Source organism: Oxyura jamaicensis, chromosome 1, assembly GCF_011077185.1.
Source record: "Oxyura jamaicensis isolate SHBP4307 breed ruddy duck chromosome 1, BPBGC_Ojam_1.0, whole genome shotgun sequence".
Taxonomy (NCBI): Eukaryota; Metazoa; Chordata; class Aves; order Anseriformes; family Anatidae; genus Oxyura; species Oxyura jamaicensis.
This window is the reverse complement of record NC_048893.1, coordinates 3,053,389-3,072,124: the sequence shown is the minus strand read 5'-3', so window position 1 is coordinate 3,072,124 and position 18,736 is coordinate 3,053,389. Positions and strand designations below refer to the sequence as shown.

The 18,736-nt window shown below is 48.5% G+C and overlaps 1 protein-coding gene across 2 annotated transcripts in view; it reads right to left on the bottom strand.

The window, feature by feature from the left end:
- Positions 1-18,736, bottom strand: part of LOC118160654 (endonuclease domain-containing 1 protein-like) — a 69,151-nt gene extending 50,415 nt beyond the window's left edge. Inside the window, exons 1-3 of one of the 2 annotated variants that reach the window (XM_035315512.1) lie at positions 17,123-18,736; positions 8,030-8,152; positions 890-929 (exon numbers count right to left, since the gene is read on the bottom strand). The gene's annotated coding sequence lies outside the window, so the exon portion shown is untranslated. The remainder of the gene's footprint in view (positions 1-889; positions 930-8,029; positions 8,153-17,122) is intronic. The other variant, XM_035315513.1, reaches the window with a different exon arrangement.

Here is an 18,736-nt window from a genome sequence, read left to right as displayed (position 1 = left end):
CACCGCTCTGACAGCGGTCCTGCTGCTCCTGGCGCCCCAACAAGCCCTCTCAGGGCTACTCTGAGCATCTCCGTGTTTTGCTGCCACCATGAGAATTACTGGTGCCCAGATGCTGGTCTAAGGCATCACAACCAAGGCGCCTCGGAAGTGCCTCCCTCTGTCCTGGGTGGTTTGAGTCCCAAAATAATGGGAATTACATCACAGCCCTGCCGTCTTCCTAATTCCCAAAGTCTCGGTGAAGTCCCATTCCTACTGTGGTGAGACTGAGCCGTCCTACATCCAACGCTTGGTCACAGCAGATGTGGGGAGCATTTCCCAACCCCGGCCCAGCCAGCAAGTTCCACACCCAAGGGCAAAAATCCAGCACAAAGACACAAAACTGGGCATTTACGTGCTTTGAAAAATATCCAAAGCCAGCTCAGTCCTGCCTGTTTCAGAAGGGAGCGTATGCTGCGTGGACACTGCTGAACTCTGATGTGAAGCTTAAAACACACAGCTTCTGCTGCATTATCTCTGTATTTTGTGTCAAACTGGTAATATCCTACATTAGAGCTTATGTTTGGGGCAGGAGGAGTAACTGAAGGAATTCTGGAAGTACTCATCACAGAGGGAAAACAAAACTGCTGCACAGCACCGAATGGTTGAACTAAGGAAGGAGCAGGATGGTGCCTGAGGTACTGCAACACCCCCCAGCCGTGCAGCAGAACTGTTACAGGGGCGTGCTGATTCTGCCATTCATCATCGTATCACAGCAGCTTGCTGACTGTCCTATTAATCACTGTATCACACTTCAGAGACTCCTCGCAGGTTTCCCTAATAGCCCGTGTGCGATCAGCACTTTTTTGCAAGGGAGGAATTGTGCTGGGAGCTGGCTGGGGAATGCATTCACCTGCGTGTCCAGGCTGGAGCAGTCCTCTGTTTGCACCAGGCTGTAAAACACGAGACAAACAGCGCTCATCCCGCTTTCAAGGGCCATAAAATTCCTGTTAGGTTTCCAGGTGAGCTGAAGGTAACGCGTATCCTGGGTGGACACGACATGAGAGGTTAAAATAACTAAAATAAAAGAAACAAGTACACAAATTGCGCTGCACAAACCTGTACGATAACCCAGGCACGTGAAGCAGGAAGTCAGAAGCCGGACAGACGTGGGAATAGAGATTATCAAGCTGTGAAAACTCAATTAAAGCTGTACAATGAAGCCGACAAACCAAATACTTCTTCTTTTCCTTAAGTACGTGTTGTACACCTCAAGGTTTGGTATTCCTGATAGCTGCCTTGTACCACTGTCCGTGAGTAAGAAATCCTTCCTCAAATCCCACCTCTTCAGGAGGCCGGTACCCCAGTACCGGGTATTTTTGGAGATTGGAGGGAAAGGATTTGCTCCAATCCACCTCATTTTCTTCCCCCCTCAGATCAACAGCCCTACAAAAGAGATGCTGAGCCTGCCCCCCGCACCACCGATCCCCTCTGCTCTGTGCAACATCTTGCGGAGATTTCCAAGTCATCCTGAGTCGCGCACAGCTCCACCTCTGACCCTCCCTGCCCGCGACTCCTGAGCAACGGGCTTTATCCAATTAATTCAGTGGTTTTTAGGAAACTACTTTTTCCTGCCAGTTTTTAAACCCAGAGGAATTTTCTAGATGTGCAGTGACAGCGCGTGAGTAATCGCTCCCTCATTAAACTACCAGGGAGTCATAAAGCATAACAAATTGTTCAGCTTCCCAGTGTTTTTCCGATCGGCTTTCCCTTTCCAAGCCCCGTAGTGCTCACAAACATCCCAACTATCCCAGTGACGTCATTTATAGTCAGAAGCCTTAAAGGAAACAACATGTCCACGTTGCTCAATCCTCTGGTATTCTCGCTGTCATTTATTTTTGCCCGAGGGCAGCTTGAAGTTGTTTTCCTTTTTTAAATCAAGAGCTCGTTTTGCCCACAAGGAAGGGTCACAGTCGAGAAGCAGGGTGGTACGGTGCGGGAAGCCGTAAAGACGCGGACGACGAGAACAAACCCCACTCTCCCACGGCAGGGCTCTGCCTGCGCCACCACCACATCCACGCTCGCTGCTTCTCCTGCACTTCAGAAACGCTCCTCAGCAGGGAAAGGAGAAATTCTGCTTAAGCTAAGAATGCAGCTTCGCTTTATGCACCTTCTGAGCAAGGTAGCTGTGTTTCTGGGTTTGTCGGTAGGTAGAAAAAGGTCATTTATTCCCTTTCAGGCTCTGGGAGTCAAACTGTAGAGAAGACAGCCTGCGGGTTCACGACGTACCTCGTAGCCACGATTCCTACGGTAGTTTCTGAGAGTGAGGGGCAAGGCTCAGCCTCCTGCTGGCCTGATCAGGACGAAGCAGCTTGCACTTCGTGCTGATCCAGGTGTACCTTCCCACCCCACATGGTTCCCACCACTTCAGAGACTAAATCCTACCAGCTTCTTTCTGGATCCACCTCTGGCAGGTGCAAGGTAACTCAGATTTAGAGATTCGTACAATCACGGAATGGTTTGTGCTGGAAGGGACCTCAAAGCCCATCTCATCCCAGCCCCTGCCATGGCAGGGACACCTCCCAGCAGCCCAGGCTGCCCCCAGCCCCATCCAACCTGGCCTTGGGGACTGCCAGGGATGGGGCAGCCACAGGTCCTCTGGGCAGCCACAGCTCCTCTGGGCAGCCTGGGCCTCAGCCCCCTCTTAGGTCCTGCAAATGACTCAGTAAAGATGAGAAGAGTCCCAACACCTTTAAAAAAACATTTAAAAAAAAAAAAAAAGCACCATGAGACAAATTCTATCCTGCCTGGGACATTAAAAGGTTTGAAAGTATTTGTATTTAGCATTTATTTTGATAAAACTACAGTGATGAAACTAAAACGCTAACAAACTAGCACAACTTTCAGCATAAACCCTGTGAGATGCATTTGGGATCCTCATGCCGCATACAGCAAAAAGGACAAAATCAAACCAGTGTAAGGTGACCCAAATTCAGTGTTTTTTTCCTGAAAAACACATCTAACTTCAGGAAAACTTCTGCTCCTGTTGCCTAAATGAAAGCTGGTGTGGTGGAATGAAAACCTTTTCAGGCAGTCCGAGCATCTCACACCACCGAGACCTGAAATCTGCCTTTTATTGAGCAGCAGAAAGCGAAGCAATGAGAGGAACCAGGAGCTCCAGATCCTGGCTCACAACGCGTTTGGCAAAGTGGCGAAGAGCCCCATTAAATGTACCAAGCTCACTGATCTTACACATTTCTCCAGGCAAGGGCTAGAAAACGAAACAGCTGAGCACTTATTCTCTTGTAGAGAAACCTGTTGGCACCTTACTCTTTATCTCCAAGTCAACGGTTTTGATACTGAGAAAAAAAAAAATCATCTTTAAATACACATCTGAGACAGCAAACAAGCGCAGAGATTTAAGTCAGCAAGAGTCTGCTTGAGCAGTAACCCAGCAGAGACCCCAGCCCAGCGGTTCAGGAGCCTCACTGCTGGTATCTCGCTGGGGTTTGGTATTCAGGCTGTCAGATCTGGCTCTTGGCGTTGCTGTGCAACTGGCAACGGAGGTTGGATCAGCTTGCCAGCCTAGCTGATCACATCAAAAGGCATCGAGGTACTGGTGGGAAACGGGGATTTTCAGCAGGGTTGAGAGACAAGGCAGGCACAGTGGCAGATTGCACTGATGAACTGAAAGGGAATTGGGAATTTGGGGTATTTTAGGGCAGGTTCGTGTAAGATGAAACAAGGGAACAGCACGGGAAATGAATTACGAAGACAGACAAAACTCTCACTGCCCCAGGAGCATGCCAAAGCCAAGATCTTCCAAGGGTTCAGAAATCAGGTCTTTGGGTAGATGGTGAAAACATCCAAGATTGGGTGAAAGAACATGTTAGCATGAAAGAACAGGGTAAATAAACCTTCAAACCTTTGCTAATTGTCCTTCATAGCCAGTCCTGTGCTCCTGTTCAAGCTGAACGTTTCAGAAACAAGCATGCTACGGCACCAGACTTTGGAAAGCATTTCCAAAGCGGCAGGGACCATCAGGCCAGCTGACAGCTCCTCATTAAAAAAGCAAGGAGAAACAAAAAGCCAACCTCTTTTCCAGGCGGTGAATGACACCAGCATGAGACTGACAACTTTTGGAATGAGGTCATCTCCGCTTCCCTTCAGAAACGATGCTAGCAAGTACAATTAACAATAATTAAAAACTCCTTTCACAAAGGGACACTATCCGTTTATTATCTCTGTTGAAGCCTAATCAAAGCCATCACAATGGGCTTGTTGATTTTTTTCTTTAACCAAGACGCGACAGAAAAGAGAAGGAAATTGGCAATGAAAAACAGAAGCCCAATTTTCTGATGCGCTGTGGCGTTTTGGCTCAAAACGTATGTTGTCCCCTACTTTCATAGAACGACTCACTATTTATGACTAAGCAATGACACAACAAAACCAAGAATTCTCGTTTGGAAACGAAAAGCTTAAATATATGGGTAAATATACGTGACCTTGACACCAAGATTCTGACAGAAGTGCAAGCAGTAAGCTATAACCACGCTCACAAAAAGTCACCGCCTTTGGCTCTAAGCATCTTCTTTTACCCAGGTTTCCAGCTGCGTGGAGATCTTCTGTTCTCTGCATCCCCGTAAACTATTATAAATTCTGAGATGTTCACTGCAAGGACACGGAATGCTTTTTATTTCTAAGCTGTTTCTTATTTCTCTTTGTTTCACCTGATGTGGGGAGCAGAAGATAGCAGAGATCGCTCGGTATGAATGCAGCGAATATGCCATTGCTGAAATGTAACAGCATCTGTGGCTCTGGTCATTTTAGGTGCTGTGCAGTGCCCTGCCTGGCCCACAGCTGCTATCCACAGCACTGCATCATTCCCAGAAAACTGGCATTTTACCTGCCAGCCCCATGGATACGTCCCAGGTATCCCGAGATATCTTGAAGGCACCCAACACCTGCATGCCAGCAACTGAATCCTGTCCCCAGGCATTTGCAGACAGGTGTGTGAGCGGGTATTAGGTTATTTGGTCTTTGTACCAGAGCCAAATCCCACCCATGTAGTCTGCTGCGCATCCCTGGTGTAGCAAGAATTTAAAAAAACAGGAAAGAAAAGCAGCAAAAAAACCTTTATAGAGGTTTTTATTGTTGTGGACAGTGAAGGTTCCGCTGCTCTTTCCCAGGGAGGACATTTGGATGTTGGCGTCTCCATCTGAAGGCAGGCAGAGCTGCCAGATGGGATTTACCAGCAGAGCTTTAAGGCACAGATCAGACCTTGGCAAGTGGCTTTGCCCAGGAACAGGAGCGCTCAGATCACTTCCAGAGCGTGACTCGTTTCTGGAAGATTTACTGCCGTAACCCCGAAGCGACCCTGCTGCTACGCACCTGAGCGCTGCCTACAGCCACCGCGGACGGGTTTCACAGCCCTGCCGATCCTCCTCGCTGTAACAGGGGTGGACGATTGGCTCAAACAAGCCCATTTTAGAGAAGGTGGCCACTGCTGGGGAAAGGGAAATGACAGGGTTAAGAGGAGAGCGCCGTGCACAGGACCACCTGCCTGCGGCAGGAGAGGTGCCAGCAGCAGCCAGGAATAGCAGCGGGTGGAAGGGAAGGAAATTCAGGCTCTTAAGCAAGAGCTCAAGCCAGCCCGAGCTCCTCAGCACTTCAAGGATGGTTTTCAAGGGACTCAGCCCTGCAAATCCCCGCTGGTACCGAGGGCGAGGTGGGAAGGCTGAGGACCACACCGAGGGAGGATGTTGTGACACCCGAGCAGAGAGGTCTGCTGCTGGTGTTTGGTGTGCGCTTACAGCTGGGCTGACTGTAAAGAGGGCAACCACGTGGCATCCGGAGTGTCACGCACCGACTTCCTTAGTGTCACGCAGCCTTACAACATCGTCGTCAACGTCTACCAGCCCAGAAGGCGTCTGCAAAAATGGGAGCCTTTATGCAGCTCCCATTAACGACGCCCATCTCAGCCATCTTCCATGACTCAGGAATCCGTTTCTGGATGCTCGCGCGTGTTTTCCACTTCCTTTCCCCGCAGTGTGTGTAACAGAAACGAATCTGAATGCTGACACAGTGAGTAGATTGATTGCAGTCTTTTATTTTTTTGGACCGAGTCCCAATTTCAGTCTGATCTGGTTCTCAGATAGGAGGTTGTACATTGTCACGGAGTTTGTAAAAGCAGTTGCTACACTGATTTGACAAGATAGGCAGGGCTGTGCATCTGCGTATCAGAAAGCCAGATCGTGGGCACAGCAGATGCATCAAATTTTCTCAGAATAATAAACTGGAGATTTACTGAAAACAATATGGAAATAATTTTATGGGCTTCTTCCAAACATGCAGACAGAAATACAGGTCAAATCTGCAGAGCACGTTCAGATTTGCATGCTCATGTTTTAAAAGCAATTTGAGAAGAAAACATTTTAGACTGTTACCGAGCCTGGGAGACAGCAGACTTGGACTGTTTTCTTGTACTATTACACTGCTGACCGTGGAGCATGCCAGGTTCTGGAAAAAAATCAACTTTCCATCAATTTCCCAAGTGACAGGTGAAATTTCCCAGTTGCTCAGTATCCAGAAGGTGCCACCATGAGCTGGAATTAAGCTCATAGATGCTGTCTGCTGCCGAGCACTTTGGAAACCTGGTCTTTTAAAGGATGGCTCTACGCTCCAAATGGAAACTCATTAGTCAGTACGTGCCAGCAATGGAAGCAAATATATCTGAAAAACTCGAGCAGCTCAGAAGCCCTTTTCTAAAGGTGTGATTGCAGCACAGAAAGCTGCTCTAACTTATTTATTTTTAAAAATAATCATTCTGCTTAAGCAACAAGAGCTCGGTTACAGATTTTGAGACTGGAAAAGTTCATCTCCTGTTTTCCTTATCATGGGTATCCCATTCTCTGACACAATTTTATTAGCTTCATTCAAGGGAGAAAGTAATTTTGCTACTGTAAATGGCAGTGGAACGAGTATTTGTGCGCACCTTTTAACGGGCGTACCACTTTGAGATGGTTTTAGACAGAGATTTACACCCTGTGATCTGCACATACACGTTTGGATCAGAATCTCCAAGCTTCCAGCACCTCCCGAACCATCGGGGGAAGAAGGTACTTGGATCTGTGACCCTGTGTTAGCTGGTCAGCATTTCTACTAGGAAATGAACCCAACGTTTTTTTAAGCAGACAAACTGCCCGCAAATGGATTGTTCCTACCAGGCCCAGCAAGACAGAGGAATAGTGAAACCCTATTTCTGGCAAAAAACCAGTAAGCTCCAGACAATTCCTCAGAGAACTGGGACCTAACAAGTCCGTGCACTGGAGTCTCCATCCATAAAAGACAGCAACACGCGAACGGGGAGCCACAGATTTCAATACAAAGGTGTGTGACGTATCTGCCAGATGGCAAGCACCACGAAAATATTATTACACACAGCATTTTAATGCTAGGCAAACACATCTTGCACGTAGCTGCAGTCTGAAGGCAGCGAACAACTGACACACACGACTGATCGCAGCGAGCAAAAAAAAACTCAGACAAAACCAGAGACTCACAAGGGACGGGTGCTGTGTTTTTGTGTTTTGTTTTGTTTTGCTTTTTTTAAACCACCCTCCTCGCCCTACTCCCATTTCAGCATTTTGAACAGTTTCAGCGCGCTAAAAATATTTGTACTTCTTGTTTAAGCTGTCTGGCCATTTTCTTATGGACGCTGCCTCAGGATTATGTAGGCAGCAGAGCTCCCAGCATTAACTGCTGGCTTTTTTTTTTTCCTGAGATCAAGTGAGCGTTTCCCTTCACTTTCTCTTGCGTGTGTCCCTTCAACAAACAAACAGAAAAAGCCCGGTAATGAAAGTATTAAGAGGTAATATCGGCAGGAATAAAATCTACTTTACAACAGCAGGAAACAATTAAGATAATACGCAGACTTCAGGCCACCTACTCCCATTTAGTGTTTAGAATGACAGCTGGAAAGGTTTAGACCTCTACAATCTAAAATCCAAGGGAAATAAGCCAAGCAAAGGGGACGTATTTCTGAGCAACGCACCTTTTGACCATGGTGTTGTGAACTTTCTCCGTAGCGTTTAAAACACGCTGCTCCACTGCATAATCCCAAGCCTTGAGAAAATTAGTAAGGCTCTTTCGCTGTCGTAGCTTCCTGCACCTGCCCCTACAGGTAATAAGGATTAGAGGGATCAGAATCGCGATGTTTATGGAACTTGTTTTCTGCTCCAGCAGCAGCTCATTTCTTATTCTTAAAATGAAAGGAGTGGCTGCGTTTGGGAAAAAAAAAAAAAAAAAAAAAGGAAAGAAAAACAACAGAATGAAAAGGAAGCACACACCCATATGGAAAAAAATGGCAAAAGATGAAGCATGCTTATTACAAACGCTCCGTAACCTTGTCACCCACAAAAAACAACAAACAATTAATTAAGCAGAAAGGAAACTTCAAGGTTTTCTTTCCTACGTACTCTCAGAAATCTGATGACTATCTGTATTGCCATCGCTGGTGCACGCTGCTCTTAGCATTGTTGTTCTAAACCTTAGTATCAAGCGTAACAGCCAAGAAGCTCCTAGCTAGGGCTGCAGTTGTCAGTACTCTAACAGTTTCTGTGCAATCCCACTGTCGGCAAGCGCGAGCAGTGCTTTTGACCCAGCAATTCAATTCCTGCAGTTCCTAAAACACAAAGCACGTGTAAACACTCCTGTGATTTGAGCTTATGTAAGTAATGCAAATCCTGGGCTTTGACAGATCCAGAGCCCGGCAGGCTTGCATTAAACATACCCCCACGTTCCTCTGCAGCACGGTTACTACAGCATTTCAACAGCAGCACGAGATCTGGTTTCTTCTACCAGCACGACATCTGCTCCAGCACAGCGAACGCTTTCTGGGTTTGACAGAAGCTGCCTGCTGCATGAGCTCTCCTGGCTACAGTTACAAGCTTTGGAGGAGTTTCGCTTTGCAACAGGTGACTGCTTTGAAGACGAGATTTCTCTCGCTGGGGATAGTTTGAGGAGTTAGATGCCCCGATGCCTGTCCGAGACGTTGGTGTAACCCAGCTGCAGGGACTTTGTGCCCTGCAAGGAGAACAGGCACCTTGTTGGGAGGAGCTAGCAAACACCCCATGGTGCTGGGCTGGGTCTCCCTTCCCAGAACAGCCTGCAGAGCATGACATGGGCTGAAACCACCCGCGTAGGGCAAAATGACAACCAGAGTCACCTCGTTCGTTACAGCAGGCTGCCTGGTCTTCATCCTGCTCTTCCATCCACGTGCAACCAACGTGGTTTTCCTCAAAAAGCAGGTTCGGTAAGGGGAAACTCACCTTGCCTGGTTACTTGATGCAAAAAGCAGCAGGGCTGGGTCTGCAGTAGGATGTTTCGGTGCACCACCACGTATTAGTTATTCCTTAGCAAATACACACCTTTTGGGCAGCTGAGATAAAGCCTGTAACTTCCTGCAGGAGTCATTCACCTCTATTTGGACTTCAAAAGGACTTGCTTTCTTACAATCAATATTGAAAACATACCGCACACAACGTAGTGTAATTCGATGGGATAGTGAAGCCATTGCCTTCAACAATGGCCCGACTGTACCCGGCCAGGAAAAGGTCACAGCTGGGGCTGTAACTCTGCCATGGTAAATTACAAACAATTACTGATTAGACACAGTGAACTATGGCCAGCCTAACGCCGGTTATGGTAAAAGATCCTAATGAGAGTCATCAGTCAAGGTTTGATAATTATTTTAAGTGACTACAACTTCACGTTTCATTCGTTGCAAGGAAGTGAGTTTCAGGTTTGGGAGATGCTGTAACGCTGCTGTGTTGTGTATTTGTACTTGGAGCATATCTGGCACTTCTGTACCTTTTATCTCAGCCTCTCCAATGAGGAAGGTCACCACGTGGGTGCCGGAGCCCTGAGGCTGTGGTATCCCCTCCTTGAGCTTCAGAAGCCACCTGGACGTGGAGCATGGTGGGAGCAGAGGCACCCAGAGGTGCCTTCCCACCTCAGCCGGGCTGGGGCTCTGTGGCACTTGCCACTTGAACTCCTTCCACCTGCAGCTCTGGGCCATTTCAACTGCTGGCAAGGTCCACTACGAACAGCAGCGCTCCAGATGTGCTCAGGCGTATGTTGGCTTCATGTGGTTTCTCCGGGACTTTGTCAGAGCCAAAACCACCTTCAAATAGTAAAGGCTTTACATATTCCTGCATGACCACGAGCAGAATGCAGCCACGTGGCCAAGGCCAAGCTGGCTGTACGCACACAGACACACGGACATTTATTTAGGCAGAGACCTGCCCTCCCACGAGCTGCAGCGGGCTGCTGGAAAGCAACCAAGGTCTCAAGGGTCCTCTGCCCGAGCGCAGCGCCTGCACCAGCACCTAACCCATCCACACGCCTCGAGGGGGCTGGTTTTTCCCATTCCTTCAGGTATTGTTACAGAGCTGGCCCATGAAAGCTGCTCCAACCTTCCTGCTACATACCTACCCCCTCCAGTCACCCACTCCTACCTCCTCTCGCACTTGCCAGTCTAATTACCCGCCCACTCGCATCTTCTCTTACTCACTCACTAACCCACCCCTTTCCATGTTTCTCATTCATTTCCCCATTCAGTTACACAATCCGATCCTCAAATACCTTCAAGCCACTCGGCAATAGTAATTTTACCTCCTGCAATATTCCTGTCCTCACCTCTCTCATCAACATCCCTACCCTGCGTTGAGCTTCTTAGGTGGCTTTAAGGAAGGCAACCGAAAACTCTTCTCTAGTGGCTTGCAACACAACCCCCTCATCATTTGGGGCACTCTGCAATGAGAATTGTAATAAAATGGTTCAGAAAGCAGAGGTTTAGGCTAGAGGCGCCGGGGTATGACCATAGGCCACTCTTTGAATGGTCTGGCTCAGGCCAGCGTGGCCATGGGCCAGCTCACACCAAACCCAAACCAGCCGCTCTCTCACGGGGTGAGAGCAAGAACAATGCCCGTTTGTCTTCCTTACGGCCAAGGGTATTTATTTTGGGGGGTGTTGGTCAAGCTCTTTGTGGCGAAGACGCTGGAAATTGTGGAGCTGACCCTGCCTGGGCGCCCAAGACTTCTGGTAGCGAAGACCAAGCAGTGAGAAACAAACAACAAGCAAGCAACCCCCAGATCCCACCGAGATGAGCACGACTCTGCAAAGAAACAGCAATCACAACGTGGTTCTGAGAACAAGAGAGGATAACGGAAAGGGGGAAAAAACAAAGATGCAGGTAACGACAGTGCAACTTCCACCATTGCTGTCACTAACTGCAACGTGCCCTTTTGTTCATTTTCCCTGTAACGCCTTCTGCAGACTTGCCTGCACAGGATCACTTCCCCACAGACTAAATGCCGCAACAGAGTTCAGAACCGCTTGATTTACACTGGTCTAACAACTCCACCCCAAAAACCATTTCCAGAGTAAAACTGGCCTTTTCAGGTAACTTTCAGCAATGTCTCAAGTGACGCCAGAACAGACCACTCTTACTCTGGAAGAAAATACGCACCTGAGGAATTGTACTATTAGCAGTTCAATTTAAATCTTCAATCAGATTTTTTTTCCCCAAATCCTAACGATCTGAACCTGCAGCACTTAGGTAAGTGATACCTTGATATTCAAGAGCCCCAAATACTGTTCTGCTCGTATTTGCAGGCCGTTAGCATCACGGAGAGAAGAACTGCTGCAAGATGAGACCGCAGACTTGAAACAATGCGGTGAAATAAAGAAATGGAAAAAACTGAGGCCAAGTATCAGGCAAAGAAAAATCTCACCAACAAACTTTGTGGAAAAGAGGATCGAAGTGGAAGGCCAAGTTCTTAGAGTATCTCTAGCCATAAACCGCAGAAGCAAGCAAAAAAAAAAAAATGCAGCAGAAAACAAGTCCTGGCAGGACGACGGTCTGCATGATCTAATGCACTTTCCATCTCTAACATCTATGACTCCGTAATTCCGTAGGAGTGCTGAACGGAGGGCTGGCAAACTTCAGTACCAGCTCAATGGGCTGATAATAACGTGATAATCAAAGTCTTCCACCGAAAGGATGCCCTTGTGTCTGTAGGCTGCAGCAACGCCACACCGCCTTCGTTGGAAGTTGCGCACGGCGTTGCCATTAGAGAGCCTGATGTGAATGGCAGTAATTACAGAGCTGTGTACAGCTCTCCTAAACAGGCAAAACAGAAGTTAAGTAATTAAAGAGACAATCATCATCTTTCTCGCAAAATGCCCAGGGTCAACTTTTGACAGCAGATCTGATGAGACAGAGTTCAACTTTGTCACTGCTTATGCATGCAAATAACTCTCCTCACGCATGTTAGCAGGACTGGATCCATTCTAAAAGGCATTTTCAACTATTTAACCCTGATTTTCGGGCTCTGGAAATCCTCCCTCTTGCTAAAATACCAGGTTGCTTCTCTGATCGCGTGCTTTGCCGTTTCCAAGTTATTAGGTGCACGTGCCTGCAGAACGCAGAAAGCTCCAGGGCTGATGGAGCACAAGAACACCTTTCATCTTTAAAGCATGTGGACAAGAAAACTGGGTTCTAACAAGAAAAAAAATAGGAATAGAGAAATTTACAATGAAACTACGGAAGCCAAAGAACCTCCAAAGCAGAAGAGCAGAAAAAACGGAATACAAAAAGAGAATCCGTTATGACACGAAGAACTCCCTGTGTCTGCTGCAATCCCACTGCCTCAATCACCTCCGCTCCGAAAGCTTCTTCGGAGGGCTGGGTCTGGGGTCTTTCATTGCTCTTTTCCTGGCCAGCAGAAATTCCACCCTGACTCTGATGAGGACAGGGTATGACCTGTGGGATTACAGCCGAAGGCAAAGCTTGGGAAAAGCATCACCAGAAGAACGATTCACAATGCTGTTTGAAGAAACATGGTGAAGCTCTAAGTGCCAGGAGCCTACCGAGCTTTAAAAATACTCCTCCTATACTATTTACGCTGATGACTAGAAATCTTAGTATTGGAGGGGCTCCTCTGACACCATGCAAGAGGTGTGCCAACCCTCCTCTCAAGTACTTTTGCACCTTCTGGACAGAAAATGGAAAGGAGCAGCACTGTTGCTGGTGTACAAAAGGAGTACATCGAGCACTCGATGCACCTGGATGCTCAAATGGAACACAGACACCTAAAATCCAGGTGCCAGTGGAGAAGAGGGAAGACTAAAAATGGATAGGTGCGTGTTTTGGAGGACAAGGCTCACTAAATGCGTGTCTACGCCTGACAAAGCCAGCCCTTAACTCTAGCTTGAGCTCCACTATGAGTAAGAGAGAGACAAGGGGCAGTTTCCTGATCAGGCTGAGCTGAACTCAATTTTAATGCAGGTGCCACGGCAAGGGACAGTCCCACCTTCTCCTGTGCTTCTGGCCACGAGTTCCTCCTCCTACTTCATCATTAGCACGAGCTGATCAAAGTCGTAGCCATGCAGCTCTTCTGACTTGGATCCGCTTGGAAAAGCGAAGCCTTACTTTCCCTCCAAAAAGGAGGAAGAAAAACCTAATTTTCAACCCGATCAGCAAGATGATCCAGCTCACCTCCCGGCCACGCAGTCACCAGAGCTGGCCTTGGAAGAAGCTAGCCCTGAGACCACCCGTGAAATCTGCACAGCTCAACCCGCTCGGTACGCTCAGGTCACGCTAAAATGTCAGCTGCAAGACAAGATGTAAATGTCATGGTCCAAAGACACATCCCAACCCGGTAATGATGTTGACTTTAAAGAGTAATCCAAGGATAAGGGCTCACCTGGGCAGCTGGGCACTTCTCCCCCTGCGGATCCCCCTTCCTGCAGTCCTCGAAGCAGCAGCCTTCGGGCAGACCTTGAGCTGAGCCTGCTCCCTGCCCTCCCACTGGAGCAGTGCCAGCGCGGAGCGGAATTCAAAATCCACTGAGCCATAAAGAGAAAGCACTGCAGGGCACGTATGACTCCATGAGAAACAAGACTCCCAGGAGAAGGGCCAGATCCCTACACCGATCCCTACCCCAGGATTTGCTCATGCCTACTGCACCGAAGATTAGATAAGATGTATACAGAGCTCGTTTTATACTAAAGCTTCAAACTAGATCCTGTGAGCTATGTAAATACAGCGAAGAGCCAGTGAGAGCTCTGCCCTAACAGGAGAACAGCACATGCCTACCTGTGTTCTTGGAAATATTTTTATTTTTGGTGGATAAAAGAAAATCAAAGAGCGAAGCTGGAGATCTTCACGGTTATGACTCACTTCTGCCAACCTCATGTTTTGGCAATAAAGCTGTACGTACAGGAGCCTGTAATAACAGGTCACACGAGGAGCTTCAGTAGCCGCTTAGGTGCTTAAAGTTACAATTCGGGTGCGCGATTTTCGATTCCCAGTACAAATGGTGCCAGAAACCCCCTGAATTCACAGCACGGCAGAGCAGCACTGCCTGCGGGCAGCCCAGGCCACCAGGAAATGGATGGGGAGCGAGGCAGGGGAGCAGGCAGATGCAGCCATCCCTGTGCACACCCTCCTGCAACTTCACGGCTGCGCATGGCTCCTGTTCAGAGCCCACACTGCCGGTATGCATACCTTTTTCTTTGGCTCCTTGCATTAGTTTTGTTTAAATGTTGGCATCCCCATTCCAGCAGAACCCCACGAGAGGAAGCGCTCTCCTCTTCCGGCTCCAATTTCCAGCTCGCCCCGTTTTCTATGCAAACTTCAGCCACAAACTCTGCATTTGGATTGCCACGGGCCATAAAGAGCTCAACTCCCAGATTTACAACACAATGCAAAAAGGAAAACCAACAATGCCTCCGTACGGTGCCTGCACACCTTCAGCCGGGAATCCCTCAGGAGTCAGCACGAATGGATGCTACAAAGACACTGCATGCACCTGAAACGTCAAGCCTTCGCTTGTGTTAGCGAAAGAAATCACGCCGCACACCTGCGTATCTCGTGTCGCGCTGCTTTAGCGTTTCCCTGATATGTAGTTTATGGCTTGTGATTAGAAAGATACGGTTCCTGATAAAGGTGGTGTGTTTTTGCTTTTGTTTTTCAACAGCGTCAGGTCTTTCACTTCCTAATGCAATAAGCAGGCGGTTTTCTGCACCAGAGAGGAAGCGCAGTTAGACCAGCCTCCACGGGGCTGCATTTTTTTCCCCTCAAGATAATCAGAGAAAGCATGGAAAAAAAGAACTCATCCCTGCACCACGTATTTTAGGTTCTCTCCTCTCTCTTCGGCAGCATTTTAAACACAAGGAGCAATCAGAGATACTACAAACACACGTGAAAAAAAATAAATCAGCAGCGTTCAAACTACAGAGCAGTTTTTTCCCATTCATTTGGGGCCGGGCCATCCCTAGCAGTGAGCAGACAGGAACGGCCTGCCCCCCAGAGCAGCTCCCCTGCCCCGCAGGTGGGTACACAGCCACTAACTGCAGATCTCAAATTGCCTCTTCTCCAACGGGTCCTGCCTGTAATTTCTCAGTAAATGGAACTGCTCCGGTGCGAGGGAGAAATTTGATCCGTTGCCTTCAATTTAAGTTTAACAGTTAACAAGTTAGGGGCTATAAAAATCTGCAATTGCCTTTCTCTCTATCTGAAATGATAAGAAAAAAAAGCATTGGGGGTGGACGGGTTGGTTTTTTGTTGTTGTTTTGGTTTTGTTTTTTCGAATGCATTCAATTTGAAGAACGTTTTGATAAGCCTATGATTAAATAAATGATCTTCAGAAGATACGCAGTTAATTCACAAAAATACTTGGCAGAAGCCTAACTTTAAATATCTAATTCATATAACATTCTCCTGTATTTGTTTAATTCAAGTGAAATATTTTCCTCCGCCTTTTCCCTTTCAGAGGCTTTTCACACCCACATAACAACCAAGTGACTCTTCCCTGACCCTGCCTCCCACTCCTTTCGGCGCAACTGCTCACTAGAAACTTGCCGCGCACGTAAGCTCCTCTCCTGCGATCCAAAGGAAGCACTTAAGGAAAGGAAATCCAGCACAATGCTCAACCTTCCTCTTTTTTTTGAACCCCTGGGCTTCATCCCAGCTCCGTGGGGATGGGTGGTGGTGGGTGTGCTGCCCTCCACGCTGCAGGAAAAAAAAATAAGGGGGGGAAGGTTCCCGAGCACCGCGCTGCGAACTCGAGAGGGTTGGGAAAAGCCAAGCGTCCTCGCGTCACCCAGCCCGGGGAAGGAAAGCTGCCCCTCGGTGAAATCCTCGTGTCTGTAAGCACACAGCAGCACTCGCTGCAGCTGCTGTCTGCACGGGAGACGTGCCACCGAGCCTGATACATCCAGCAAGCTCTCTTCTCTTTCCCTATCTTCTTGCCGTCTATGCGTACAGCGCGATTTGCTGGGAAGCAAAGAGCTACAGCATCCCCCCACGTCCTCTTTAAATGGAAAGCGGAGCGCTGATGCTGATAAAGCACAGAAGGTGAAGTTAAACATCACTGTCCTCGCTTTATTCACCTGACAGCTAGGAATGATGGCTGCCCCCAAAGACCCCTCCTCCAAAAACCAGCCCAAAACCTGTGGCAGTCGAGAGCAGACCCAGAGAGCACGACTTCCAGAGCCAGCCCCATCAGGCAGGGGGATTCCTTCTAGCCAGCAGCATGCTAATCACTTTTTTATTCTATTGCTTTTTTTTTTTTTTTTTGAGAAACCACTAATTGGTAGCCTTTTTCTTGGGATTTAAAAAGCCACTTAAAAATAACGTTTCTATTCTAGGCGTATTTCAGGAAAAGTATCATTAAATTCCAGGCACGGACATTCGATTTTCATGTGGAATTCAAGAAAACCGAAGCCCTGCTCATTCAGCGACAAGTATCAGGGATGTGAGAGAGCAGCAGGGCCTCTGGGATGGTCTGATCCCACGGCTGGGGCACAGAGGTTGCTTGGCACACCCTCGAGCAGGCGTCTGCAGGTGGAAGTGGGGAGGGAAAAGCCATTTGGGATGGGTTTTGTCACCCTGATCAAAACGTGCCCCCTGATTTCTGGAGTCCTTAACCCGCACAGGCCAGCCAGCGGTTCTCTAAGAGCTGCTCTGCTGAAGAACGAATACACCTCGCCACGCTCACACAGCTGGAAAGAGATTTCTTTCCATTCCGTTTAGTAAGATAGCATCTCAGCACTGAAAAGGAGAAGTTCATAAACTTACCCCTGCACTGCCAGGAGAAGCATCCGAAACCGAGCCCAGGTGTTAGGTGAAGTCGGCTCCTTGCTGGCAGACGAGCCCCAGGCTAGAGGCGGCAGGTACCAGAAGCACCTCTCCTGTGCTGGTCCTGCCCGGCCGCTCACAGCTGCCTTCTGAATCTGCCACCAACAAAAGAAACCACAATAAGACTGTTTCCCTAATTCTTCACAACTGAGTCAGTAGGTCAACAATTCCTTCGGTTTAGGAGCCAGACCAATTCCCTTCAACGCCCCCTTTTCTTTTCTTTTCTTTTCTTTTCTTTTCTTTTCTTTTCTTTTCTTTTCTTTTCTTTTCTTTTCTTTTCTTTTCTTTTCTTTTCTTTTCTTTTCTTTTCTTTTCTTTTTTCTTTTCCCCCTGCCTGATGGAGAAGCCAACTGTCTGCTGCCAGTGGCAGCTCAGCTGCTCGCAGGACAGAACCGAGCGGGCTCCCAAAAAACCACCTCGCCCCGGCGCAGACGTCCGCCCTGACACGGCTCCATTTTGTCTCTCACGGCTGGGAAAAGCCACGAGCAAATACTTACAGATAAAAAACACAAGCAGGGAAGTGCTCGCCGTGCACCTTGCCCGCTGCTCCCGGCTCCTCCAGCCCCGTGCCCATCGCGGGCGCGCGGCGGCACGAAGAAGGGCACGGTCCCGGTGCCAAACCTGTCCCCGCTCCGTCCCGGGAGCATCCTGCCTGCGCCTCGCAGGCGCGCTGCTCGAACAAAGAGAGAGCTCCGAAGCTGCTAGCCTTCTTCCCGATCCATGACTCAAAACGTCTGGTTGAAAATTGGTTTCGTAATAACCCTTTAGTACCACCTACTCACATCACCGAGTGCTTCTCGCAGCGAATGCACAGGAAATCACCACCGAGTGCCAATGGAGCTCCTATTCCAAGAACTAGCTCTTTCGGTTATTCCTCCATCATTTGGAAACCGAGGTGCTTTTACTTTCCCTATCGCACAGGATATATATTTTTTTTTTTTCTTCTTTCAAAAGAGCCTTTAACTACGAGCCTGTAAAATACTTGGTTGATAAATCACCAGCTGAAAACTCGCCCACTGTAAAGAATTTCACAATATTCGTTCCAGAAAATACAGTGACTCCTTTCTGGAAATAATTCACCGGACAAAAATCCGAAGGCCAGGATTAATTTTCGGAGACAGTGTGCATCCTGCGCAGCACACAAAAGACGATGCAGTGAGCCACGTGCCTTTGTGACCACCACCGGCAGACCCCTGAATCACCCAACCACAGGATGAGTCGCCGCGAACGATTTCCTCTTCTCCTGCGCTCCCCCGGCGTGCTTTGTGCCGCTGCCATCTCCGGAGCCTAATCCCGACTTGGATGGAAATTCCACAACTCATCTCCCGAGGCTGCGGCCACCGGCTAACGGCGCGGCCAGCTGCTCGCTCCCGCTTTGAGTCACCTGCCAGCGGGACAAAAGGAAATTGCTCAGCTGCGAGCACGTGGAGGCCCCCGCGAGAGCCTCTCCCTCGCTGAAATCCCGAATAGCGGAGCGCTCGCGTCACCCCCGAGGGTGCTCCAAAAAAAAAAAAAAGGTGAAAGCGGGTAAAAAGGACACGGCCGCGGCCGGCT